Source organism: Erpetoichthys calabaricus, chromosome 17 (genome assembly GCF_900747795.2).
Source record: "Erpetoichthys calabaricus chromosome 17, fErpCal1.3, whole genome shotgun sequence".
NCBI lineage: Eukaryota > Metazoa > Chordata > Cladistia > Polypteriformes > Polypteridae > Erpetoichthys > Erpetoichthys calabaricus.
The window spans coordinates 46,288,695-46,314,778 of NC_041410.2; the positions used below are offsets into that span (position 1 = coordinate 46,288,695).

Consider the following 26,084-nt stretch of genomic DNA (forward strand, 5'->3'; position numbering starts at 1 on the left):
GCGTTTGCGATAACTTGCAATGAGTCTTTTACAGCGCTCTGGAGGAATTTTGGCCCACTCATCTTTGCAAAATTGTTGTAATTCAGCTTTATTTGAGGGTTTTCTAGCATGAACCGCCTTTTTAAGGTCATGCCATAGCATCTCAATTGGATTCAGGTCAGGACTTTGACTAGGCCACTCCAAAGTCTTCATTTTGTTTTTCTTCAGCCATTCAGAGGTGGATTTGCTGGTGCGTTTTGGGTCATTGTCCTGTTGCAGCACCCAAGATCGCTTCAGCTTGAGTTGACGAACAGATGGCCGGACATTCTCCTTCAGGATTTTTTGGTAGACAGTAGAATTCATGGTTCCATCTATCACAGCAAGCCTTCCAGGTCCTGAAGCAGCAAAACAACCCCAGACCATCACACTACCACCACCATATTTTACTGTTGGTATGATGTTCTTTTTCTGAAATGCTGTGTTCCTTTTACGCCAGATGTAACGGGACATTTGCCTTCCAAAAAGTTCAACTTTTGTCTCATCAGTCCACAAGGTATTTTCCCAAAAGTCTTGGCAATCATTGAGATGTTTCTTAGCAAAATTGAGACGAGCCCTAATGTTCTTTTTGCTTAACAGTGGTTTGCGTCTTGGAAATCTGCCATGCAGGCCGTTTTTGCCCAGTCTCTTTCTTATGGTGGAGTTGTGAACACTGACCTTAATTGAGGCAAGTGAGGCCTGCAGTTCTTTAGACGTTGTCCTGGGGTCTTTTGTGACCTCTCGGATGAGTCGTCTCTGCGCTCTTGGGGTAATTTTGGTCGGCCGGCCACTCCTGGGAAGGTTCACCACTGTTCCATGTTTTTGCCATTTGTGGATAATGGCTCTCACTGTGGTTCGCTGGAGTCCCAAAGCTTTAGAAATGGCTTTATAACCAGACTGATAGATCTCAATTACTTCTGTTCTCATTTGTTCCTGAATTTCTTTGGATCTTGGCATGATGTCTAGCTTTTGAGGTGCTTTTGGTCTACTTCTCTGTGTCAGGCAGCTCCTATTTAAGTGATTTCTTGATTGAAACAGGTGTGGCAGTAATCAGGCCTGGGGGGTGGCTACGGAAATTGAACTCAGGTGTGATACACCACAGTTAGGTTATTTTTTAACAAGGGGGCAATTACTTTTTCACACAGGGCCATGTAGGTTTGGATTTTTTTTCTCCCTAAATAATAAACACCATCATTTAAAAACTGCATTTTGTGTTTACTTGTGTTATATTTGACTAATGGTTAAATGTGTTTGATGATCAGAAACATTTTGTGTGACAAACATGCAAAAGAATAAGAAATCAGGAAGGGGGCAAATAGTTTTTCACACCACTGTAAGTATTCACCATTTTTAATGTGACATACCTAAATCCTCACCGGTGTTACCAGTTGGTGTTAGAAGTTGCATAATTAGGTCAATGTAGGCCAACTGTCTGTAGTCAAGGAGTTTCAATTGTAGCATAAATGCAACTTATCTGGCTGGACCAAGGAGTGAGGGTGAGTATTGTGGCTTAAGCTACGCTAGAGCACTTCAAGCAACTCTGTGGAAGTGTCATTGAAATGTCAGAAGTTGGTGACTGGAAAATGTGCAAGTCTGTATATCCCTTTAAGGAACAGAAAAATGAACGGCACAGCTATAAATGTGCTAGAGCAGGCTGTCCACAATGAAGAAGTTATCGTGTAAGAAGTAGACTAGTGAGGTAAGCCACCAAGACACACATGAGAACTCCTAAGGAATTACAGGCTACAGTGGATGAGATTGTCGCAAGGGTGCTTTACCAGTCGCTGCTGCCTTGAGGAACTGGCAAAAAGAAGAAATGCGCATCTTGGCTAGATTCTTCCAAAAGGCACATAGGAGACTCTAAAGTTGGATAGAAGAAGAGAATGTCATCTGATGAGTCCATAATTGAACTTTTGGTCATCAGACTAAAAAGTCAAACACCTCACAATATCAGAAGCACACCATCCCCACTGTGAAGCATGGTGGTGGCAGCATCATGCTGTGGAAATGTTTCTGGAGGGCATGTGAGGTTAAAATAAATGCAGCAGAATCCTTGAAGAATAAGTGAAATCTGTGCTTTAAAGAAATTGGTTTTCCGTGAAGACTGCAACGCCAAGCATAAACCTGCATGTACACAGGAAATAACTGAAAAACAACAAAGTAAATGTTCTGGAGTGGACAAGCCAGAGTCCAAATCTCCGAATTCTCAAGCAAACTATTATTTTGTGTTTTTTATTTGTAAATAATGTAGACCACTTTGCAGAGATCCTCTTTTTCACTCTGACATTAAAGATTGTTGATCAATGTCAAAAAAAAAAATCCCATTTAAATCCACTGTGATTCAATGTTGTATAGTATTAAAATACAACAACCTCCATGGGGGTGAATACTTTTTATAGGCTCTTCTGTTATAAATTGTTAATTGAAACGGCAGATGGGTGATATACAGTAGCTTTTATAAATAGTTTCTTTGATGCTGTTCACAGGCATTAAATCAATAAATCAAATGTATTCCTGCAGACACCAAGGATAGCCACAAATTCAGACCCGTGACGTATTGTAGATATTTACTGCAGAAAAGATTTTCCATCTTTTAAAAGCTTAAAGCAAAGTAATCAATCAGCACACACAGCGGCCTTAACGCATAAAGGTTCTGAGTTGTGTTCTACCAGGATGAGTCTACTGAGTGCCTTAAAACATCCTATGTTCCTATTTGAAAATATAAAATTGTACATTGTATCACAAAGGCAGTCGTATACATTTTAACCACTCATATTTCCAAATATGTGTCTCTGGTTTTAGTGTAGCATATTTTAAAACCTAAGAGCCAGAAATAAGGTTTGGACTAGTATGGAGAGTTCCGTGTGGAGATCTCATACTATAACTTGTCAGGAAAAAAAAAAGCAAAATTGTATTTGCTTTTAATAGGAAAATATGATTTGCTCCATCCTTTTTATAATAATACATGCTCTTATCACACAAGTTCTACCGTGGATTAAGTCCGTGTGGAAGATCAGCCCGGACACAGACAGACACCGAGACACAAGTCCCAAAAGCACAAGTTTTATTCTTCCCAAAGCCTTTTTACAACACCGCACACAGTGCACCAATTGCCACAATTAAACTCAGTCCTTTCTTTCTCTGTCTTTCTTTCTTTCTTCTTTGGAGAGCGCTTTGAGTAGTGAGAAAAGTGCTATATAAATGTAAAGAATTATTATTATTATTTTTCTTCTGCCGCCTCCGCTCCACTCCCACAAGCTCTGTCCTCTACCTCCTGACTCCGGCTCCCTGAACGGAGTGAGGCGGCCTCTTTTATATTGCACCCGGATGTGATCCAGTTGCTCCCTGACACTCTTCTGGCAGCAGTTCCTGGTGTGGCAGTGGCTCCGGAATTGTCCAGGAGCCCCCGGGCCCCAACAGGGTTGAGCTTCCAAGCTCCAATCTCGTGGCCCTGATGCAAAGCAGGGGGGGCCGCCCTCTCGTGTCCCAGGGGAGGTATTATCTCTCTCCCGGTCCTTCCATCCTCCAGGTATCCCGGCTGGGCTAGAGCCCCAGCCGTCTGCCACATCCGTTATTGCTGTGATTAGAGGATATGAATATAGTCTCCATGTATAAAGGTTTGTTGTTGGAATGAATCTGTGCTCTGAATGAATAGTGTTATAAACTCCTAACATCTGGCCATTTTGTTTCTTTGTCAGGAGAGTTTATATCCTCATAAGATCCTCATAAATCTTTAACTACAGTACTTTATGCAGTTCCATGTCATTGCCTCTCTGCAACTTCTCTTTGTTTTGATTTAGAAAGTATAGAACATCCATCTTCGTAGTTTTATAAATTAACAAGGATAAAGTAATGTGGTGATATTCCCAAGCAGTATCAGTGATTGGTGAGTCTAATTGCTTTAATGGGGTTTCTTTCCCTTTTTAAGCATCATAACTTTAACTGATTTTATTCTCATTTTTCTAATATGTTTCTCTCATTTCAGTTAGTACATTTACATTTATTTCAATAACCTGTTTATCATCGTAACTGGTTTCAAAAATGCCACGTAAACCCTTATTCTGATTGTAGAAATCAGGTTATCATCCTCTAAAAAACTTGATGAACAGAGGTAGATTTCTCCACAAATAATCCGATTATGTGACTATGTAAACCCATAACCGGGTTACTCTTAAGGATTTTGTAGTCTTGCCTGTCCGTTGCACTTGTTAGCCTGCACATGCATTTGCTTCACACACGCTTTCAGCAGCCATGGGTAGAAGCGTCAACAAAATACATTTCCAGAGGAAAATATTTGGGTGATCGCAGCATTATTCCTGCTCCTGACTGAAATAATCTGTCTATGTTTCAGAAATTGCTAAATTTATATTGATGAGCTGAACGTAGAGTACTAAAGTCAGGAATGCAATCTCGAGAGCAGTAGAGTAACATGTAACATTAAAAGTAATAAGCGTTATGTAGTCACAGTACTTTTTAAAGTATCAAGTACCCTAACACATCTTACTGATGTAAACATCCTCACATTGTTGTTATTTCAGCAGCACTGGGTGAAGGCAACACTCGCACGTATCTGGTCCTTTGCAGAGCTCAATCGCACAGCCAAGCAGAAAACAGTGCTGTGGCTTGAAATCCGTTAATAGAAATGTGTAAATAAAGCGTGAGTTTGGCTAAACATATTTATCAAACACAATAATATGATCATAGGCATCATACTTGTTTTCAAATTCTCGGTGGAGAATGATGACATTTACGTCTCTTTTTGCTTAGTTTATTGATGACGGAGTTATATGCCAAAAGGAGAACTCCAGAAAATTATTTATGCATGTAAATGTGGTTTATTAAAAAAAAAAAACAGGTTTCTGCCTTAACCAGGTTATTCATCCTAACTTGATTTTGTGTGTGCATGTAAATGCACGGAGTGATTCTTTGCTGTCATTCTAGTCATTCTTTGCCACCTGTGTAAAGCTCTAAGAGATCCTTATCTACTTGTCTGAACACAGAGGGGTGACCAGACACAATCTCTGTAGCATTGGGAAAGAAAAAAAAAATAGAGAATAGTGAACCATTCATTTCAAGTTCGGCAAATATGTGGAAAATATTCGGGAATTTTAGGAAACACTGCAAAATCCATTGAAGTCATTAGAGAAGGAGAAACTATTTCTGAGTGGCTTATTATGGTGCAGTGATCTTTTGTGTCACTGAGGGTTGTCAGGAAGCATCTGACAACTATGCTGGAGTGATTATCATGGCCAAAATGTGACTTGAGCTTTGATGCAGCTGGGCTAACCACTGTGTCATCTTACCTGCCTGAGATAAAGTTATCCTCCGAGTCTGCAATACTCCAAGTCAATCATCTATCTGTGTATCTCCTGAGCTCCTATCACTACAACTGTGCAACATCCACAGAGCCTGTGATGCAAGGGATCAGCATTGTGTACTCAGTAGACGCTCTCTGTCACTACCCAATCTGCGCTACATAGTGAGGAGCATAACGTACTTGATCCAAAAATGCAGATACAGTGTACAATGAATCTATGCAGAACAACAGAGTATTTCAATAATATTCTAATAATAAAGCCATCAAAATTTCTGTAAAAAATGTCTTTGTGAATTTCACTGATCAACACTAAAAGAAACCACCTGATTGATGAGTACTGTATATCAATACGCACTGTATATGTCAGTTTACAGATGCCAGGCAACCTTGCCTGAAAGTTTTTGGGGATGTTAACAGGATTGGATTTAGTCATAATCTAAATACCCTGGAGTTGAATTGTTAAATATGTTTTTTTTATTCTAATTGTGTAACCCCTTCCCCACTCCTGCACATCTGGGTGGCTTTCTTGCCATATTATGTTGTTATATGAGCATACTCTCTGTTAACTCTTGCCAAATAAGATGTCTACTGCTTCCCCTAGTTTAGGGACTTACTGTGTCTAAATCCTGCCCTGGATGTGAGAAAACTGGAATGAAACAAAGAATAACTCACACATACATGGAGACAGTGGTAATGCTTGTAATTTGTGAAGCTGTGAGGTGCCAGCATTTAATATGGAGCTGTCATGACTACCTGTCAACTTCACAAGACATAAGTTATAATTAAATATCAAGGTTATTTTTGTTACAGGGCTTTGCTGTTCCCCTCACTGGATAGTAGAGTCTGAGCATATCCAGCAACATCAACCACATGGCGACAGGGATAGAAGGTCAAACACAAGCACATTTAGTAAAGCTGAAACAATTTACAGTCAATAGTTAATATAATACATACTTGCATAGATCATTTGTAGCCCAGGAGTTTAGTGTAGCTGTTTATTTCTGAGGGCAGAGACATCATTACACTATGGCAGTAGTTCTTTTTTTTCTCGCACCCCAATTTTGCCAATTGCTTGTCTTCTTGCAAACCGTAATCGGTGATGAACAGCAGCCGATGATCATTGAGCTGTCCCAAAATCCACAAAACCCCCAAGATCAAGAGACGACCCATCACGGGTCTTTCCACAACCGGTTCACTTCAATTGTAATTCATGGCAGCTTACACAGAGTTAGTGTTTTGTAACACGTTTACATTTCATGGTTTCCACAGCTTAAAATGTATAACTTCTGTCTTTTAGAATCTTTTATCTCATCAAAAGGGCATTGTGTTATGTTTTGGCCAGAGTTCCTTCCTTGGTTTATGTTTATGTTACTTTCCTTTTTGTTCATTTTTTCAATTTGAATTATTTAGTATTATTCTTCTTTCAGGCTGCTCCCGTTAGGGGTCACCACAGCGGATCACCTGTTTCCATATCCTCCTGTCCTCGTCATCTTGCTCTGTCACACCCACCACCTGCATGTCCTCTCTCACCACATCCATAAACCTTCTCTTAGGCCTTCCTCTTTTTCTCTTGCCTGGCAGCTCTATCCTTACCATCCTTCTCCCAGTATACTCAGCATCTCTCATGTCCAAACCAACGCAATCTCGCCTCTCTGACTTTGTCTCCCAACCATCCAACCTAAGCTGACCATTTCTGTTAATCATGTTCCATTTATCATTTCCTTGATGCATTTGATGTATTGTTGTTTTTGTTAATTTTAAAGATATTCATATACTGTTTCTGTAAATGTCTTTATGTTTTCTGTATACTGTGAGTTTTTCACCAAGAGGTGGGCCCACCTATCCATCACAGGTGAGCCTATAAAAGCTCATGGGGAATGTAGTCTCATGGTGCATTACATTACATTGAAAGTGCTCTAGTGGATTTGGCTGGTTCTGTTATCTTATATATAAATGCCTACATGTGGAAATGTCTGTGTCTGTCTGTCCTGAAAGTGAGAGGTGGAGTCGGGGTAAGGGCTTGGCCTCCAAGGGAACAGAAAACCCGCTTAGCCACTAAATAACACAAGCGAGGCCAGCGCTTCAGCAAAATGAAACCTCAGAAGAAAGACAAAGTCGCTTAGCCACTAAAATCAGCAAAACGGTATCCTTTTATTTTTCCTCCTGCCGCTAACACACAAGCGATGTGAGCACATCGGCAACACAAAATCTCCTAGGAGAGAGATGCCCAGACATTTCATTTACCTGACATCTCTACATTTCAGTTTTTTTTTGCCTGACGATTTCAATAGTTTCTAGGTCCTGGGGCTTTTTATGGCTTGGTCTTACACAGCTAGTATATATATATCATATAATCATATCATGATTTTATGATTTTATTTTGACTATGTTTTTCTTTGTTTATTAGAATTATTCTTGTGGAGTTTGTATTGTGAATTGTTTGCTTAGGATTACCTTGTAGGCAACACGTTTTTGTCTCCTTGTTTGCTCCTTTTTGAATATTTATTTCTTCATTCTTATGTCTTAATTCTTCATTTATAAAGATTGTTGTGGACTTGTTTATACCCCCAACTGGAGTTTTTACAGTTCTCTCCCTGGAGGGACATATTTTAAGTGGCTTAAGATTCCTTTGCTATTATTTTGATCTTTAAAAGCCTGTTCTCCATTTTGGGGCCTAGTCTGGCCTGAAGCCTCCTAGTTAACTAGAGTCAGGTTTGCCTGTGTGAGGCCGATATTGGGGCAGAACAATCAGGTTCCTGGCCAGTTTTTTGTGGGTCTTTTGAAGGTCTCTCCTGTTTGTGTTATATTGTGGTGATAGACTCATAATACATTGCTGTTACTGACACCATTGTAACCAAGATCGGGTTCTCCCACATCGTCTACTGTCACACCTCTTTCAATATAGCAATAGACTGGACACACAAGCAACATCTGCTGCGGAGATCAGGATCTTCAGTAACTTGGGTGGTAATGTTTTTTTTTTCTCTGACAGGTCTGGATGATTGACAGAATATTCTAACAAATTCTATGTCTACTGAATGCAATGGAATGAAGATGCAGTAATACTTGTTAGTATCTGGAATTAGCAGTTTTAGAGGATAGATTTATAAATAATCAGTATGCATGTTGGGTAGTGGGCGATTAAAAACTTGAGTAATTTTTAATGTGTCCAATGCTGCTGGGTTAGGCTTAGGCCCTCCATAACCTGATAATTGGACTAAGTGGTTTGAGAATTGATAGGATTTATTGGAGTAGAGGCCATAAATTTAAAATCAATGCAACAACATTTATTTATTTAGCTTAAAGTGCTTCATAATATTGGCTAAAAGAGTTATTTATAACAGATTATATAAAACAGTCAAGATTTGCAACGTTCAGCTGAAAAACAAACTATGGTCAGATGGCCAGTGAGGATTCATTTTCTAAGGTTGTATTTTTCTGTATAAGGTAGTCAAGACAAGGTTACTTAGGCTCCTACACTCATTTGCACACTTTAGGATGTGGAGGGATTCATATTTCCTTGCGAAATATCACACAAGTGGGGAGAAAACAATGAACTGCCATGGACTCACACCATGAAGCATCTCGGAAGCTTTGAAGATTTGCACTGTGGTGGACTACTGGTGGCCAGCCATGAATTTATAGCACCTAGCTCCGAAGTGGTCTCCATGTAGCGTGAGCTAAATAAGAAACTCCATTAATTAGCCATACAGAGATGGTCTTTAAACACTGTGTGGAACACGTCCTTGGTGACGTCAGCCGATCTCGCTCTCTGTGTCACCCTTCACCTTTTCCTTGCAACATCACCACTACACTCTGCATATCCACAGTGCAAATCCCGTCCTCATTGCCAAGTGAATTGCTTTGGACTTGCAGCATGAAGCGTCTAAGTTTGAAGGTTTGCACTGTGATGAACCATTGCTGGCCAGCCACACAAAGATGTCCTAACCGTGCTGTCACTGTGAGCTATTATAAGGTGGCACCATTTTGCAGTCTTTTGTAATCATGGTAGTTTGTAACAATATTTATATAATAATTCATTTGGTTAATCTGAAAACAAAATGGTTGGTTTTGATATATTGCATGTTTCAAGTATGGCTTAACTATATTTGAAAATGCTTTTTTAATTCAGAGATATGCTGTTGCCCTCCCTGTATGATTATAGTTTTACGTAATGTGTCCTTTTTGAGTGTTTTTAAGATCTGTTTATATCAGAAAAATGACTGGTTTCCATTGGCAACTACAGACCTTGCTTGTTCCTTTAGAATAATCTGTGTAATGTATTTTTTTTAATAGTGCCACAATTTCTGTAGCTCTGCATTAGCCTGCTCTCTTCCTCACGGTCTTTCCACACACCCACCACCCTGGTTATGTTTATCAGTCTCCACATTTAACAGTTTCTTTTGTGCTCTGCAGCAGCAGCCAACTCCTGTTAGGAAGCAAATGGAATCTTTCCAACATTTTAGTTGCATCATAGGTTTTAGTAAACAAATGTATACATTAAAATAATAGTTTGCTTGTGTATATTTTTATGTTATTAAATGCCTGGAGCTTCCCAAAGACTTTGGAACTGCACTCTGTAAAGTGATTTTATGGAAAATAAGACCTCCAATTCCAATTGTTACACTAGGTTGGCTCGGATTCTTCCTTTTGACAGAGATGAAATGGTCTACTAGCAGTAGCAGGGACAAGTGCCCCCCAACCCACTCCCAACAGATGGTGCTGTTTTGCAAAAGCTTAATAAGTAATACATTTGCTTAAAATTTATCACATTTTTTTAAAATGTTTATTATAAAACCCATCTTAGTCGTCCTAATATTTTTTTTTCTTCAGTTTCTAGAATATGTGTAAGTGGACATGCCCAGATGCCTAGAGATGCACTGGCATCCCTTCCATGCTGGCTCTTTGATGCATCTGAAGGTGTTGCTATAGACTCTGGCACCACATAATTATTTCTTGGAATAAGTGAGTTCAGAAAGTGGATGGAGTGAACATTTTGTGTCCAAAGATTAACATACTGAATTAACCTATAAATCTTTCAACTTACATCAGTCTTCTGCACACAATATAATATAGGACCTGAAAGCAAAAAAGGAAAGCTCATATTCAGAATTCTGTTACTTACTCTCTAGTTAATATTGTGACACGTGAGTCCCAGTCTTGCACCCCAAAACACGAGGCTGAGTCTCAGTACTTTAGCAAAGGCAGCTTTATTCAGCTTGAAACAGGAACAGCACGATTATTTATTGTAGCCACTCTCCTACACAGTCAGAGCAATCAGGCAGGGTCGTGGTCATATTAGTGGCCAAGTAATCTTGTTCCCTGCATTTATAATGTACCTTGCATCACCCATCAACGACAGGTGCTTATAGCACGACCGTGGTCGGCTCGGATTTGCTTTTGTGGTGAGCCACTGCAGCACTGGGAGCCTGCGGTTGCCCTGGCAATGGATAAGCTGTCTTCCACAGACGCAGCGATCGCGCTTTGGGACGCTCTTCGGTGTGTCATCCCATTGGGGGGAGTCCCAAAAGAGTTTAGAAACCTCACAATATCTTCTTTTTCTTCATCTTTTCCAACTTCTGTGTGGGGTCAATGTTTTCTAGGATTACGTGTTATTTTTATGGCCGGATGCCTTTCCTGAAGCCAACACTCTCCTTTTATCCCATAGTATATCCTATTATCATATCTTATCATATTATATCTTATTATTTTGTAGAGTAAAATGCTATAGTCTGTGAATGTGTGTCAAGGCCCTCCAAGCACTCTGATTGGTCAGTTTGGTTTTGACATGATTGAAAGAGGAAGTGGAAATGTGAGATGCACGGGGAGTGAAGGAGCAGAACACACACTGTGTGCCACCTTCAATGACAGGAAGTATGAAAATGGACAAGAGTTTGAGAAGCAGGTTTTATAGGAATGCTCTTGGGAAAGGGAGAGCGGGTCAAGAGAGGTTCAGACACATGAAGATACTGAGGAAAGGTGCTAAAGGTACATGTAGGGCAAGACCATATTAAGTGTTTTTAAAATTATTCTATGACCTGTCTTCAGCAGCTAATGTGGCTTGTTATATAATCCACCTTAATAAAAGAATAAGTGTCTGTCCGTGTGTCCTTTCCGGCTGCTATGTTTCTGTCGTTCCAAAAAATGCCACATCATACACATTTTTAGCAAATAAATGGTGCATCACAAACATTAACAATGCTTTTATGAATCACATACCAAATGGCATATAACAGAGGCATATGCATAGTATTTGTCATTCGAAAGATGGTACATTTTATTACTACAAATTTTTGTGATGTACCATCTTCTGGAATTACAAATGAAATGTATTTTATTTCTACATGCATTACAAAATACATTCCAATAGAGGGTGCACCAGCAATGTTAATGCTGAATACGCTGAAGTCTACGTTGATTGCTTAGATTTCAACCTATCTTAGACAGGTAGCACAGCTAATATCATCATATCATAACATCATATCATGTATGGGTGGCAAGGGCACTCAGTAGTTAGTGTTAGAGTTAATGCCTAATAACTTTTTACTGCTGAACATTCTCACTGTACCTTTATTTATTTTTCTTGTAGTTAAAGTGAGTGTGTGTCTGAGGATGCCCAGCACTGAACAGGAGTCTTGATCAGAATGGGTTTCTACTTTGAAACTGATCCTTGTGGGGTAGGCTGATGGCTTCACTTTCCTTAAGCAATGTCAATAGGGGCTGAATCTATAATCTAATATGATATATGATGTCATGATGATGCAGTGTTAGTGCTGCTGCCTCACGGTAAGTAGACCAGGGTTCCTCCCTGAGTGGAGTTTGCATGTTCTCCCTGTATGTACGTAGGTTTCCTCGGGTACTTCGGTTTCCTTCTACCATCCATAGACATGCAGGTTTGGTGAACTGGTGACACTCAATTTGCCATTTTATGTGATGTGTGTGTTCCCCTTGCAGTGGACCAGCGTTGTTTCCTGTGGTTGTTCCTGCCTTGTGCCCTGTGCTTACTGGGATAGGCTCCAGCACTGCGTGAACCTGCTCAGGATTAAGCAAGCTTAGAAAATGGTATGTTATAGTCATTCACTCATTTCCAGAAAACGAATGAATACATGATAGATTTAGAACTTGCTTTGAAATGATAAGCAGTTGTATTAATTAGTTACCGGGATCAGAGATGAGAAACATTTCTTAGCACTAAGAAGGGCAATTAAAAATTATTTACACACACTGCACTTTTAGTTTGTAACTAAGTCTCTAACTTATCTACTTTGAAACATTTGCTTTAATATCAAGGGCCTCTGAAAACAAAATAAATTGTGGTCAGCAAAAGCATTTTAATCATTAATTGCTGGTGAAGTTGATGAAAAGTTTTAAGACTTAAATGAATTTCCAAGACAAATGCGATTTAAGTAATATATCACTGTTAGGAGTCTAAGAGTTTGAAGGTCAGATGATAACAAAAACAGAATTCTGTTTAACGATGTATGTTACGGTCGTGAGGAATGACAGTTCCCCAGAGTAAATGTCAAGGTGCCAACCTGGTTGGCCCTGTCTTTTATGGTAAACCAAAAAGGGTCTCTTAATGGCACAAGTAACCTAAACAGCCTCTCCCGGGCTGGCAGTAATAAGACTTCGCTCTCTCTTTCTTTCCTTGTCCGGCTAAGAAGCTCCATCTTGCAGGTTGCTCGGTCAGCTAAATGACACCTTCTTCAGGCCGGCACGGACTTTATGGGCAAATGATCAGAAGGGGTGGGGTCAGTCACCCTCACTGGGCATCATCATCTTGGCACTGTGGAGGGAATGGGAGAGGACATGATTCCCTAGTTGTTTTCTTTGCTTGATGCAGTCTAATAATTTGTCCCTTCCGAAACTGCAGTAACATCTTTTCCATTACCATGGGAAATGTCTTCAGAAATGAGAAGCTACACACTGCATCCATTACAGTTAAAGAAATTACTGCCAGCTGAATCATAATAATAACTGCAATAATGATCCAATTAAGTATTTTGCTTTTTTAAATGTGAACAGTGATCTCTCTTTTTTTTATATATATATGGCCAGGCAGTGTAGGAAGGACTTGATGTTTCTATTTGAGCTCAACAACTTCTGTAGGTGCACAGGGCAGTCCATCATTACTGGCTACATAATATCCCAGAATGGCACCTGTTAAGCACACAATCACAATGCTTTATTGAAGTTGGTGGGGGGTTGAAGTCGGCTTCCTCGCCAGGACCCTTCTGTCCAGAGCATTTTACATTACACACAGTGCCTTAGAAAATCAACCAGTGAGACCTCCACCGTCACATTTGAGGCAAATGGCACAGAACTATCAGCACTCGCTTTGCTACGTTCATGGAAAGTTTTTAATCTTTTGGTCATAACTGCCATTCATACTGACAATGTATGAGCATAAATTAGGTGAGCTTCTTATTATGAGTTTGATTTTCGTATATCATTTTAATGTAAGGTCATGTATTCACTCTCTGTGGTTGGCTTTATTGTCTGGTGTTGGTCCACTAAAAATTGGGTAGGACAATACTGGCGCCTGCCATTCATGGTTTTTATGCTGGAAAACTTTGAAGGGCACGCCTGTATTTGGCTACATATGCTAATCCATCTGATCAAATACTTTTTGCTTATTTTATTCTTTTGAACTTGTCGCCTTTTCCCACTCTTCCACTTAGTAGTTGCTGTGTTTTGAGAGGTGCTGACTGTACAGTTGCAGATGCTTTTTCAAGCAAAATGTTGATGATGAGCCTTACAGAAATTTTACAGAATGAAGTCATTTTTGATTTATTACCCCTGTGACCTGGGGTTAGAATACGGTTACTGTTCCTCTTGTGTGCTGTAAAAGGATACTAAAAGAGGCTGACGTCAGGAAGAGCATTTGACCGTAGAAATGTCTACTCTAATACCCCCAATATTAGGAGACAATCTGCCAACCCAAGTGAAAATACAGTAGCTGATAAATAAAAATATCTATGTACTACTGCCTGTGTGACAGAGCCAGCAAACCTAAAAAAAATTACAAAAACATATACTCTACAAATCAAATACTTACTTTTGAAAGTAGTGATGAATTAAACATATATACTGTATGGGGTTTTATTGCATTATCCACTTAGCCATTTTTCAAAGCAACCTGCTAGAATTTTCTATCGGCGAGGATATTTTTTAAATTCGTGGAATTTAATTTAGCATTTTCTATGGTATTCTTCATTTATCTTGTTCTCTTGCTCCATTCTCCCCCTTTTCATTTCATTTTCTTATTGGATTTAGACTGCATTTATTAAACTACCATTTTATTTTTCCTGGTAGGCAAACCCAGCAAACTTAGCAAAGTTGTGTTTTATTGTGGTGATAGCTTCGTTCACATGAGTGCATCTGCTCGAGTGGCTTCGTTAATATTCAACAATTCTCTTCCTAAATAGCAGACAGTTTGCATTGAACAACCGAGTAAAAATGAACACTTGATTCCTTTGCTTGGTTTATTCTATGACACTGTATCAGTATATTAGTTGTTACATAAACCAGCAAAACCCGGTCTTTCAGTGATCAGCACACAAGGTACCTTATACAGTGGATTGAGAGAGAATTCGGATCCCTTCACATTCTAAACACTTTCTAGATTTAATTTTAAATTGACAAGTTTGCCATTTTTGCCTATTGGTCTACATTCTATAATCCATAATGACAAAGTGAAAACGTTTACAGAACATTTTTTAAATGTATTAAAACTGAAATCTCTCCTTCATAGAAGTATTCAGACTCTTTGCTGTGGCAGTCCAGATCGTGTTCTGGTGTGTCCGATTTGCTTTAATTCTCCTTGATGTGTCTAGAACTTGATCAGAGCCAACCTTTGACAAGCTGAATTTACAAGTGTAACCACAAGAGAGCCCAAAACCACAGACAAAGTAAAGCACCACACGTTGATAGGGTAAAAAGAAAGGATTTTTATTCCATGTCCACACACCTCTTCACAATCCTCCCAATAACAAGCCACAATCTTCTTATATAATATGCTGCCGTGGCTGTCCATTTGTCTGTCCAGGATTTTAAATCACCTGCAGCTCGCAAACCGTTTGAACTATTGACCTGACATTTGGTACTCATATACTACGTGATGTCTACTATCCGCTTTTGGAGTGATGATTGACCTCCAAGGTTATTTCTCTTTTTATTGTTATTTAATTTTATTGTAGAATCAACTCTCGGCAGCGGCCATCAGGGCAGCCGTGCGTTCCATGCGTAAGTGCGCCGTTCTCATCGCTACCACCTTCGCCATCACTTCCCTTACCTCTTCATATCTTAAATCATTCTTGAGGCAGACTTAAGTGCCAGCTTAAGTGAAAAATGAAGTAATTGCAACACCAACACTGACTGAATCAGTTTTAATGTGAAAAGATGCCGACAAAGGAAGAGAAGAAGCGGGCCGCTAGGGTGGAGAAAAGAAGAGCTGCTCAGGAAGTGGCAAGCGCATCAACCTCTGAGCAAATGAATGCTAAACATACAGAGAAAGAGGATGAAAACTAGGAATGGTCAATTCAAGTGTCTTCACTGCACGTTATCGTGGAGTGTGCCATTACTTGTAATACAACAAATGAACACAAATCACACAATTCTTCCTCCTTCTCTCCTCCGCTGTGTGTTTCCTGCTGCCTCCCAACTCTTACTCGTCCATGGGTGGCAACAGGCTTCCTTTCAAGTTGGACATGGGAACACTTCCAGAGCTGTGCCACAACTTGCAGGAAGCACTTCCAGGCTATGGTGAAATAGGGAGGTCCCCTCTCCCCATGACAGAACCCTCTATTGATCCAAAGGGACCCCAACAGGGCTGCACTTCATCTGCCTAACATCCCTGCAGGTGCCCAAACTGGGTTGTCATATGAGGACCACTGCCACCTAGTGCATGGTTATCTTTCCACCCAGCTGGCTGATCCATCCAGAATTCCTTTCAGTCCTCCTGTTTTGGTAATAACCCATGTTCCTCCCTGGCCGGGTTCCCAGTTATCCCACACTGTATATCATTTAGAATGACATACACCAGTGCATATAAGATCCCACAATTCACAGGCCATGAGCTCTGTGTAGACTTCTGCAATGAAATTATGGCGAGGCATTGATCAGGGCAAGGGGATAAAACCATCTCTAAATCCTTGAGTGTTCCCGGGAGCACAGTGGCCTGCCTCTTCCTAGAGTTGATCATCTGGCAAAACTGAGTATGCGGACAAGAGGGACCTTGGTCAGTGAGGTGACCAAGAACCCAATGGTCACTCTAATAGCATCCTCTTCAGAGATGGGAGAAGTTGTTGGAAGAACGACCATCTCAGCAGCACTCCATTAAGTGTTTTTGACAGAGTGGCAAGACAGGAGCTGCTCTTGAGTAAAAAGCAAGTGATGCCATTTATGAGGGCAGAAAATAAAATTAATAATGATAGTAATAAAAAGTTTGTGTATTCCTTTGTCACCGTTTGAAAACAACATAATGCCTGATCAAATACAGTATAATAATCTAAAGAATACATTAATGGCACCGGAATACTCATTTCACAGTTAAATAAATTTTTGCATTGATTGTCTCGATTTGTAATCATTTCTCGGCATGAATCTAACACAGCTTAGGAACACAGAAAATATTAGGATGCCCGCCATATAACAGATTATCAAGGGGCTGCAGTTTCAGATATCCTCTCTAATACAGGAAAATTAAACTTTGCTGTTATTGACATTGTGGATTAGAAGTGGTATTGAATTTTTATTTGTAACCTGCTACATTTTTTTAACTCCAAAATGAATACTTAAAAACTCCTTTTTTATGGTGAATGATTCTTTTCCAGTTGTCAAGTTTGCACCACCTCACAAAAATATTAGCAGTTGTACAGGTGAAGAATGTTTTATCCTTTATAGGGAATTTGTCACCACCTGGGCAATAAATTTGTGTGCTTTATCAAATAAAAGGTTGGGTTTTGTTATCTGTAAAGTAATGTACATGCTTGTGTATTATGATAAGGATGGTATTTTTTTATGGAAAATGAAGTTTTAGGTGTTCCCCAGGAAAGTTTTTATTAGTGGGTGGCGTTGGCTGTTGAGTTGGGTTGGCTTGCCCCTGTTAAAAAGGGGGCACTGAAAAATAATTAAATAATGGTAGCAATGAGTAATTAAATAATGCAAAGAATGTCTTTTTACAACAAACAAGGAGTATATACACATTTTATATTAAATTACAATAATAACATACCCACAAAAGGAGTATACATAACAAATGTTAAATTAAATGACATTCACAAAAGATGTGGCCATTAAAAAAATGTAATTGAATCACATTTTCTGGCTTGTTATAATAAATAGGACATCAGAACACTGTTTCTTTGAAAAGAGGGTAATAGTTGCAGTTTTCTTTGAGCATGAAGTGGGAGCACATTTTTGCCTAAAGGTTATTGCTTAAAGGACTGAATGGTCTCCTCTTGTTTGTAAAATGTATGTTTTTAATATAGTGTCAGATTTACATCTCAAACCAAATTGCAATGAGTTTGACATGAAAGGCAACACAGTAATAACAACAACCACAACAACATTTATTTTTATTGCATGTTTTCATGCAACAGATGTAGCTCAACGGTACGATGGCCATGGAGGACAGAAAAAACAAACAAAAAAAAAAAACTCCAGAGGGCTGGAGAAAAAACAAAATCTGCAGGGGTTATGAGGCCACGAGACCACCCAGCCCCTACTAGCCATTCTACCTAACATACTGTAAATGGCCTCAGTCAGTCCTCATGGTTTTCAGGCTTCACGATGATGGTCATGTGGACCTCTGGCCTTTAATCCATCAATGTAGGGACATCACGGTGCTTTGATCGGGTGGTGGTGGTGCATATCGCCATCACAGAAAACCGGAAAAAGAACAGCAGAGAAAGCGGGGTTTAGTATGGATTGCGGAGCCTTGATAAAAATGATAATTAAATGCATATACAGAATATCAGGGTTACACTAAAATGAAGCTATGAGAAAGCCATGATAAAATAATGTGTTTTTAGCAGTTTTTAAAAGTACTATACCGTATTAGCCTGACGAATTTCTATCGGTAAGCTATTCCAGATTTTAGATGCATAACAGCAGAAGGCCGTCTCACCACTTCTTTTAAGTTTAGCTCTTGGAAGCATAAGTAGACACTCATTTGAAGATCTAAGGTTACAATTTGAAGTGTAAGATGAAAGGCATTCTGAGATATAGGATGGAGCAAGATTATTTAAGGCTTTGTAAACCATAAGCAATATTTTAAAGTCAATTCTAAATGGCAAGGGTAACCAATGTAGTGACATCAGAACTGGAGAGAGGTGCTTGGATTTTCTTTTCCTAGTTAAGATTCTGGCAGCTGCATTCTGCACTTGTTGCAACCAATTGTTGTCTTTTTTGGGTGGTCCTGAGAGGAGTGCGTTGCAGTAATCTAGTCAACTAAAAACAAAAGCGTGAACTAATTTTTCAGCATCTTGCAAAGTTATAAGAGGTCTAACTTTTCCTGTATTTCTTAAGTGAAAAAATGCTGTACTAGTAATCTGATTAATATGTGATTTCAAATTCAGGTCATAGTTAATAATTACCCCTAAATTCTTTACCTCTGTCTTGACTTTCAAGCCTAATGAATCAAGTTTATTTCTACTACCCTCATTATATCCATTTTTGCTAATCACTAAGATTTCCGATTTCTCCTTATTTAGTTTGAGAAAATTACTACTCATCCATTCATAAACACAAGTAAGACATTGTGCCAGTGAGACAAGAGAGTCGGGGTCATCAGGCGCTATTGATGAATATAGTTGTGTGTCATCAGCAGTGAGTTGCAAATGGTACAATCTCGCCACTCGTCAGTCCCTGAAGCTGTCATGGTAAGTGAATCACAGTGTGTGACTGTTTACTAAATTTATGCTCAGTTTTTACGCTGATCCCAAGACATGGCTTGTGTCGATTATATAGCACAGTGTGCTGGTTATTATGGTAGCATTTGACTTAAAGAACACCTGAATATGAGCAGGAACAATGCATGAAAGAAAACAAATGCACACCATAGAAAATATGGTCACAGTATGTCTCCTTTGAAAACGTATAGCTATTTATAGCAGATCGCTTCAAGACTGGAATGGGGTGAGTAGCGTGTGGATTACTAGTTGGGTGATACGATAACTGGACATCCCACCAAGTAATTTCAGTTGTAGGGGAAATTCTTAAATTGTTGGAACTGTCAACAGTGCATTATTTGAAAGACAGCCGTTGTCAATTAGGTATTTTAAAAAGGTTGATTAAAAAATGTTAGAGATTTTCTTCCCACCACTACTACATGCCTCAGCTTCCTCTAGGAGTTCCCCCAAGCATTTCTCAGCAAGTTAATAAATATATTATCTGTTTAATCTATTTCAGATCTTTTCGTCTTACTCTTTGCACTGGGCTATGCTTGATGCAGGTGCAGTGGGATCTATCGAGGCAATATTTTTATGACATGCCTGAATCAGCTCAACTGGCTTTTTAGATTTTATGAAAACTGACTCTGCTTCATGGATTTTCCAAATTTTGAAAACTCTGTACTATATTATGAAGTGTAATGGCAGTGATCTGATGAATAAACCTAATTTATGTTGGTTGTTCTCACATTTTGTTTCACGTTTAGTCATTTGCTGCAGCCTCTAGCAAAGGTAGCGACATTGAAGTATGCTGACCTCTAAACTGCGGGCTTAGTGCGATATCCTAGTTTCTAATTTAACAGCACAGACGGACACACACAACCTGCAGAACTGCTGGTGCTCTGCCAATCTGTTTGTTAAATCCATGCGCATGTGACTTTACATGTGAACAGAACCCAGAGGCGAATGGGTAAGAAATGGCAGCTGTACATCAGTGGAGTATGTCAAAGTAGGTTATGGTGATGCTGCATAACAAAAGGGTGAGACCTCATATTTATATTAGAATTACTGTCAACACACCAAAGGAAAGACATTAACTTTCTGAAAAGTATTTAAAAAAAGAAGCACTGTGGCATAGCTAGAAATAATTTCTACAAATAAAATGATGCTGGCTTTGCTCTTCCGGTCTCCGTTGTTGAGGAGCTTCCTGCATTGTGGGATGAGAGCCAAATGGCAAAAGAAGCGCATGTGCAGACTGAAGTGTAAAAGAAGAAAGATGAGGCAGAAGTTGAAGTAAATCCATGCCGTTCAAATCTGTTTGTGGGACCTGATTAAACTCTGGATTCGAAAGATTCTGGAACTCTGACCCTTTGAATTTATCCCTTAAAAAATGTTCAGACGTTGGTCTTTTCATTTGATATGCCACAATAAAAATGTATCCTCCATTATCCTACATCCATCTTACAGTAGTTAAGAAGAAATGTAGTTCTTCAGAATTAGACTTCCAGAGATATTTCCCCCAACTGTTATTTTTGTGGTATTGGGACTAGCAAGCTGGAAAACATGGGGTGAGCCTTTGTGAAATAAACCCACCTTGTTTTCTATTACTTGTTCTTTGACCATTTTCTGAAGTTACTGCCAGTTGAACAATGGCTTTCGAACCTTATGATCCAGCTGAGGCCCTGTGCTGATCTTTCAAGCAATATTCTAGCAAATGTCTCTGTTTTCAAAAGTTCTTAATTCTATTGGGCCTAGCCTAGTATCTGTTATTAATTGCGCTCTGCACTCTTCTTGTGTCCCCTGTTATTTTAAGCATGCTGTTGTTCATCGCCTGCTGGAAAAAAAAAACTAATCTACAGTATATTTCTGAATTATAAAAAAAACTATAAGCCCATCTCAAAACTGACGTTCTTTTCAAAAATTTTGGAAAAGGTTGTTGAGCAACAACTGGCCACTTTTTCTTGAGACAAACAAGATCCTGGACCCAATCATTCCACAGAGGGAGCCCTACTAAAGGTCACAAATGACTTACTAATGGCTGCAGAGGCTGACAAGTCCTCTGTACTGGTATTGCTTGATCTTAGTTCAGCTTTTGATGCTGTTGACCATAAGATCCTTTTAGCTAGGTTGTCCCACTCTGTAGGAATCACTGGCTCAGCTTTAGCCTGGTTGTCATTTTATTTAGCTGATAGGAGTTTTTCAGTTCTCGTGTGCGAGTTCACATCAGTCAGTGCTTTGGTTCTGCCCTTGGGCCATTTCTTTTTTTGTTATATATGCTACCGTTAGTTCATATTATCAGTTCTTTGAAGGATATTTCTTATCATATTTATATTGATGATATCCAGCTCTATTGTTCTTTTAGGAGCCAACAACTATACAAGTTTGCTTTTCTTGTTGATTGTCTGATGGAGGCTTTTAGCTAACAACTTAAAGCTAAACTCTCAGAAAACAGAGCTTCTAATTTTTGCCCCTCCTGACTTGTACATGGCAATTAGCCAAAAGCATCTGTCACTTCCTAGCTTCTCTCAGATCTCTCTATGCCACCTAGGTGTTGTTATATAAGATCTTGATGTCCATGTGAGGTTCCTTAGTGCTTTTTTCATTTGAGAATCTTATCCAAGTTAAGGATCGTTGTTTCTAAGGCCAACATGTAAACGCTTATTCATGCTTTTATCTGATCACACATTGATTTTTTGGTAACTCCCTTTTTACCTGTCTAAGCAAATCCGGTTTAGCTCACCTTCAAACCATTCAAAACACAGCTGCCAGGCTTTTAACACACTCCCATAAGTGGTCTCACATTTCTCCTATCTTATTTTCTTTGCATTGGCTTCCATTAGAATTCAGGAGAGAATATTAAATTCTCATACTCGCTTATCTTACTTACTCACTTAAATTCTCATACTCACCCTGCACGGTCAGGCTCCTCAGTACATGGTGGACCTCCTGCACCATGATACCACTAGTTGAGCCCTGAGATCCAGCCATTAAGGCCTTCTTTTTGTGTGCCACGCTCCAGGCTGAAGACGCATGGGGATCACACATTTCAATCTGTTGCTCCCAGACTTGTAGAACAGCCATCATCCTTCTCAGAGATTGGTGCATTCGGTTGAACAGTTTAAGACTTAGTTTTTAGACAAGAATTTGGGTAGTTTTTAATAGTATATTTTTACTTTATTTTTATTAGAACTTCTTTGTTCTTTTATTTTTTCATACAGCACTTTGTGACACCTGTCTGAGAAAAACTTCTGCTTTTTACTTACTTACTTTTTTTAAGTACATGCAATGCTGTGTATTATGCATCACTCGCTGTGGTAGTCATGCTGAGCATCTGCTGTCAGTAATTGGGGGAATTTCATTCATAGCATAATGAGTTCAGGATTAACATGGAGCTTTAAAAACAAACAAAAAGTTTAAAAATAATAATAATATATGCTCACAAGTACAGATAACACAATTCACATAAAACTTCTCACTCAATCAGAGCAGCACCTGATTCGGTCTTGGAGCCTCTCATGCATGCAATTGGACATCAATTGATCATGTTTTAAAAATAAAATATGTACAAGAACTAAGATGGTAGGCGTGATCTGAAATAAATTAAATTGAGTTTACATCCATATTGTGGCTACTGGAGAGTAAATACACATCATACAGTCTATAAGTTTACAGTCATAAACCTGAAGCACATCAGGGGTTGTCTCCTGTTGCACACTCACTATTTGAAGTGTGTCCTTCAGCGCATAAACTTCATAGTTCATCATATTCAAGTAATCTTCCAGGTTATTATGAAAATGCTGTGCTGCTCAAATACCCGCTATGATATTTTTTTTCCAAGAGAATTTTTTTTCTGTGTTACCCCTGTCCCAGGCACCCCTCTGCATTGTGATTAATTTATTTTGTTTTAGATATAAGACAGAGGCCACACAATTTTTTGTCTTTATCTCCATGAAGTTTATTTCTATTGCTGTAGTACAAAACACGGTCTCATCACCTGATTGCCATCACAGCGGCCATCACAAAACTTTTAAAGCTTTAAATAGAATGGATTCCTGAAAATACAAAACATGTACAGGTTCTTGTCACCTGCATGTCCTGTAATACAAAATATACTGTGTAACAAAGGCGCTATATAGGCGCCTGACCTGACACAGACTCACACCAGAGGCATGTAATAAAACAAAGAAACTTTTATTTTTCTTCACCTGTGGGGCATGTCTTCCGGTCCCAAATACACCACACTCTTTTCCTTTGCACCACCACTCCTCTCCATCAAGCTTCATCCTCCTCCTCCTCCCGACTCTGACCCCCGAGTGGTTGATGCTTGCCCCTTTTATAGTCGGGTGTGGTGAATACACTGCCCATAAGGGCTCAGGAGTCCTAGCTAAAGCACTCCCTGGCGGCGCCTGCGGGACCCAACAGGGCTACACCCAACTCCAATTCCCATGGAGCCCTGTGGGAAACCGAGGCACCGCTCCAACCCAGGGGGGCTGCCATCTAGTGTCCAGGGGGAGGTATTGCACAGTCCATGGCTGGTCCCCCTGAACATATAGCGAAGGGGTGTCCCGGCCGGGGTCCACAACTTACATTTGAATATTAAAACATAGGAAAATGGAACACTATATAAAAATACTAACAGAAAAGGAAACCCTTACCTTATAACGGTCATCACAGAACTGTGGCCGCACCCAGTCTCACCTGCTTTTCCTTTATTTTGGAAAGTTCCAATTACGTGGCATGGGTGTGGATATTAATTACCTTTCTGTTCTGCAATGGCATTGTTTCCCATTAAAATAAAAAAGGACAGCGGTGGTTTGGCACCCTGCCCAGGATTGGTTCCTGCCTTGTGCCCTGTGTTGGCTGGGATTGGCTCCAGCAGACCCCCGTGACCCTGTGTTTGGATTCAGCGGGTTGGAAAATGGATGGATGGATGGATGAATAAAAAAGGAAACTTAAAGAAATATATCCCTGAGCTTTTATTAGCCTTTACAGTCTAATTGTAATATATATACTGTATATATATATATATATATATATATATATATATATAAATATATATATATATATATATATATATATATATATATATATATATATATATATACTAATAAAAGGCAAAGCCCTCACTGACTGACTGACTGACTGACTGACTGACTGACCCACTCATCACTAATTCTCCAACTTCCCGTGTAGGTAGAAGGCTGAAATTTGGCAGGCTCATTCCTTACAGCTTACTTACAAAAGTTAGGCAGGTTTCATTTCGAAATTCTACGCATAATGGTCATAACTGGAACCTGTTTTTTGTCCATATACTCTAATGGAGGAGGCGGAGTCACGCATCACGTCATCACGTATTACGCCTCCTACGTAATCACGTGAACTGAAAACGAGGAAGAGATTTACAGCACAAGTCAAACGTGGGAACGAAGGTAAATGACGTTAATTGTTGAGTGTCTTTTAATACTGTGTAATTGTTAAGTGTCTTTTAATACTGTGTAAGCATACATATTAACACATGTGCAATTAAACGTGTGCATTTACGGGGTGATTTCTCAGGCTTAAAAGCTCGCCTTTTATTAAAAAGGTAAATGCAAACTCTTTTCATTCTGAAGGGCACAAACCATGTTAGATTTCAGCCGTTAAACGCGCAAAAATGTCAGTACACCAGATAAATAAGCGCAACATATTATCAGTTGTATTGTATGCTTACAATACATATAGAAATGTGTTAATCGTTAACTAATATTATGGGATGGTGTTTTTCGACTCGCGCCTTGATTTAAACGATTGCATGTCTTGGTGGGTTTGCGTAGCTTATTGTCAATATCTTTACACCTCTTTTTAAGACTTAATTTAAAAAGGTTTTCTTTTCTTCTTAATTAAAATTTAAAAGCAATACTTCACCGCTGCGAAGCCCCTCTCGCGCTAACGTTCAAGGTTCGATTACCGTAAGCGAGTGCAGTGAGTGTGTACGCCTGATGAGCCAAGAATAAGGGGGAAAGACGTGTCGCGTACTCTTTGCATTATTTGACAGTAAACTATTTTCATCCATTCTATGATCTGCTTCTCACAACTGAAGGCACCGTGGCTGATGTTACCTGACTTGCTGGCCAACCATAAGCGTTACCTGGTAGGTAACCACCCACTCGCTTCACTCCCTTACAGGGAATCGAACCTCGGACGTCAGCGCTAGAGGCGAAGCCCCTAAAATTGCGCCACGGCGTGTGGTTCGTTTATTTCACAGCATGTAGATCAGGGTAATTACATTCACGGCATTCGTAGTCTGATTCACAATCTGATTGTATGGGTGGTTACCTACCAGGTAACGCTTATGGTTAGCCAGCAAGTCAGCTCGAAGTGATCACTCGAGTGAAGGCAGCTTCACAAAAAAACAGATCCTTAACAAACTGTTATTGGTATATTTTCCCTCAATTTTAAAAGGTTTTCTTTTCTTCTTAATAAAAATTTAAAAGCAGTACTTCGCCGGTGCGAAGCGCGTGGATTTGAGCAACTGACGCATACAGACATATTCATGAGTGCAGGTACTTTAGAAAGAAAGCACCGTGTAAACCTAAACTTTAAATTAAGTTCATAGACCTACAAAAGGTTGCCATTGATTTGAGGCAAGATTGCTTTTCTCATGTACAACTATACGTTGCATTCTTAACAGTAAGCTTGCACAGCTTGGTCATATTACAACCTGAGTGCTGAACTAACAACGTCGTATACAAACAGAACTATAACAATTGTAATAAACAAACAAAAAAAAAAAGCAAAGAACCCTTGGATTTAATAAAAAGGCTCCTTCCTTGGCGAAGCAAGGAAAAAGGAAGACCTTATATGGCGTTCGTTTATAAAAC

The 26,084-nt window shown here is 39.4% G+C and overlaps 1 protein-coding gene across 1 annotated transcript in view; it reads left to right on the plus strand.

Annotated features, from left to right (window-relative positions):
* otud7a (OTU deubiquitinase 7A) overlaps positions 1 to 26,084 on the plus strand; it is a 523,825-nt gene that overhangs the window by 51,188 nt on the left and 446,553 nt on the right. The gene's annotated exons all lie outside the window — the stretch shown is intronic.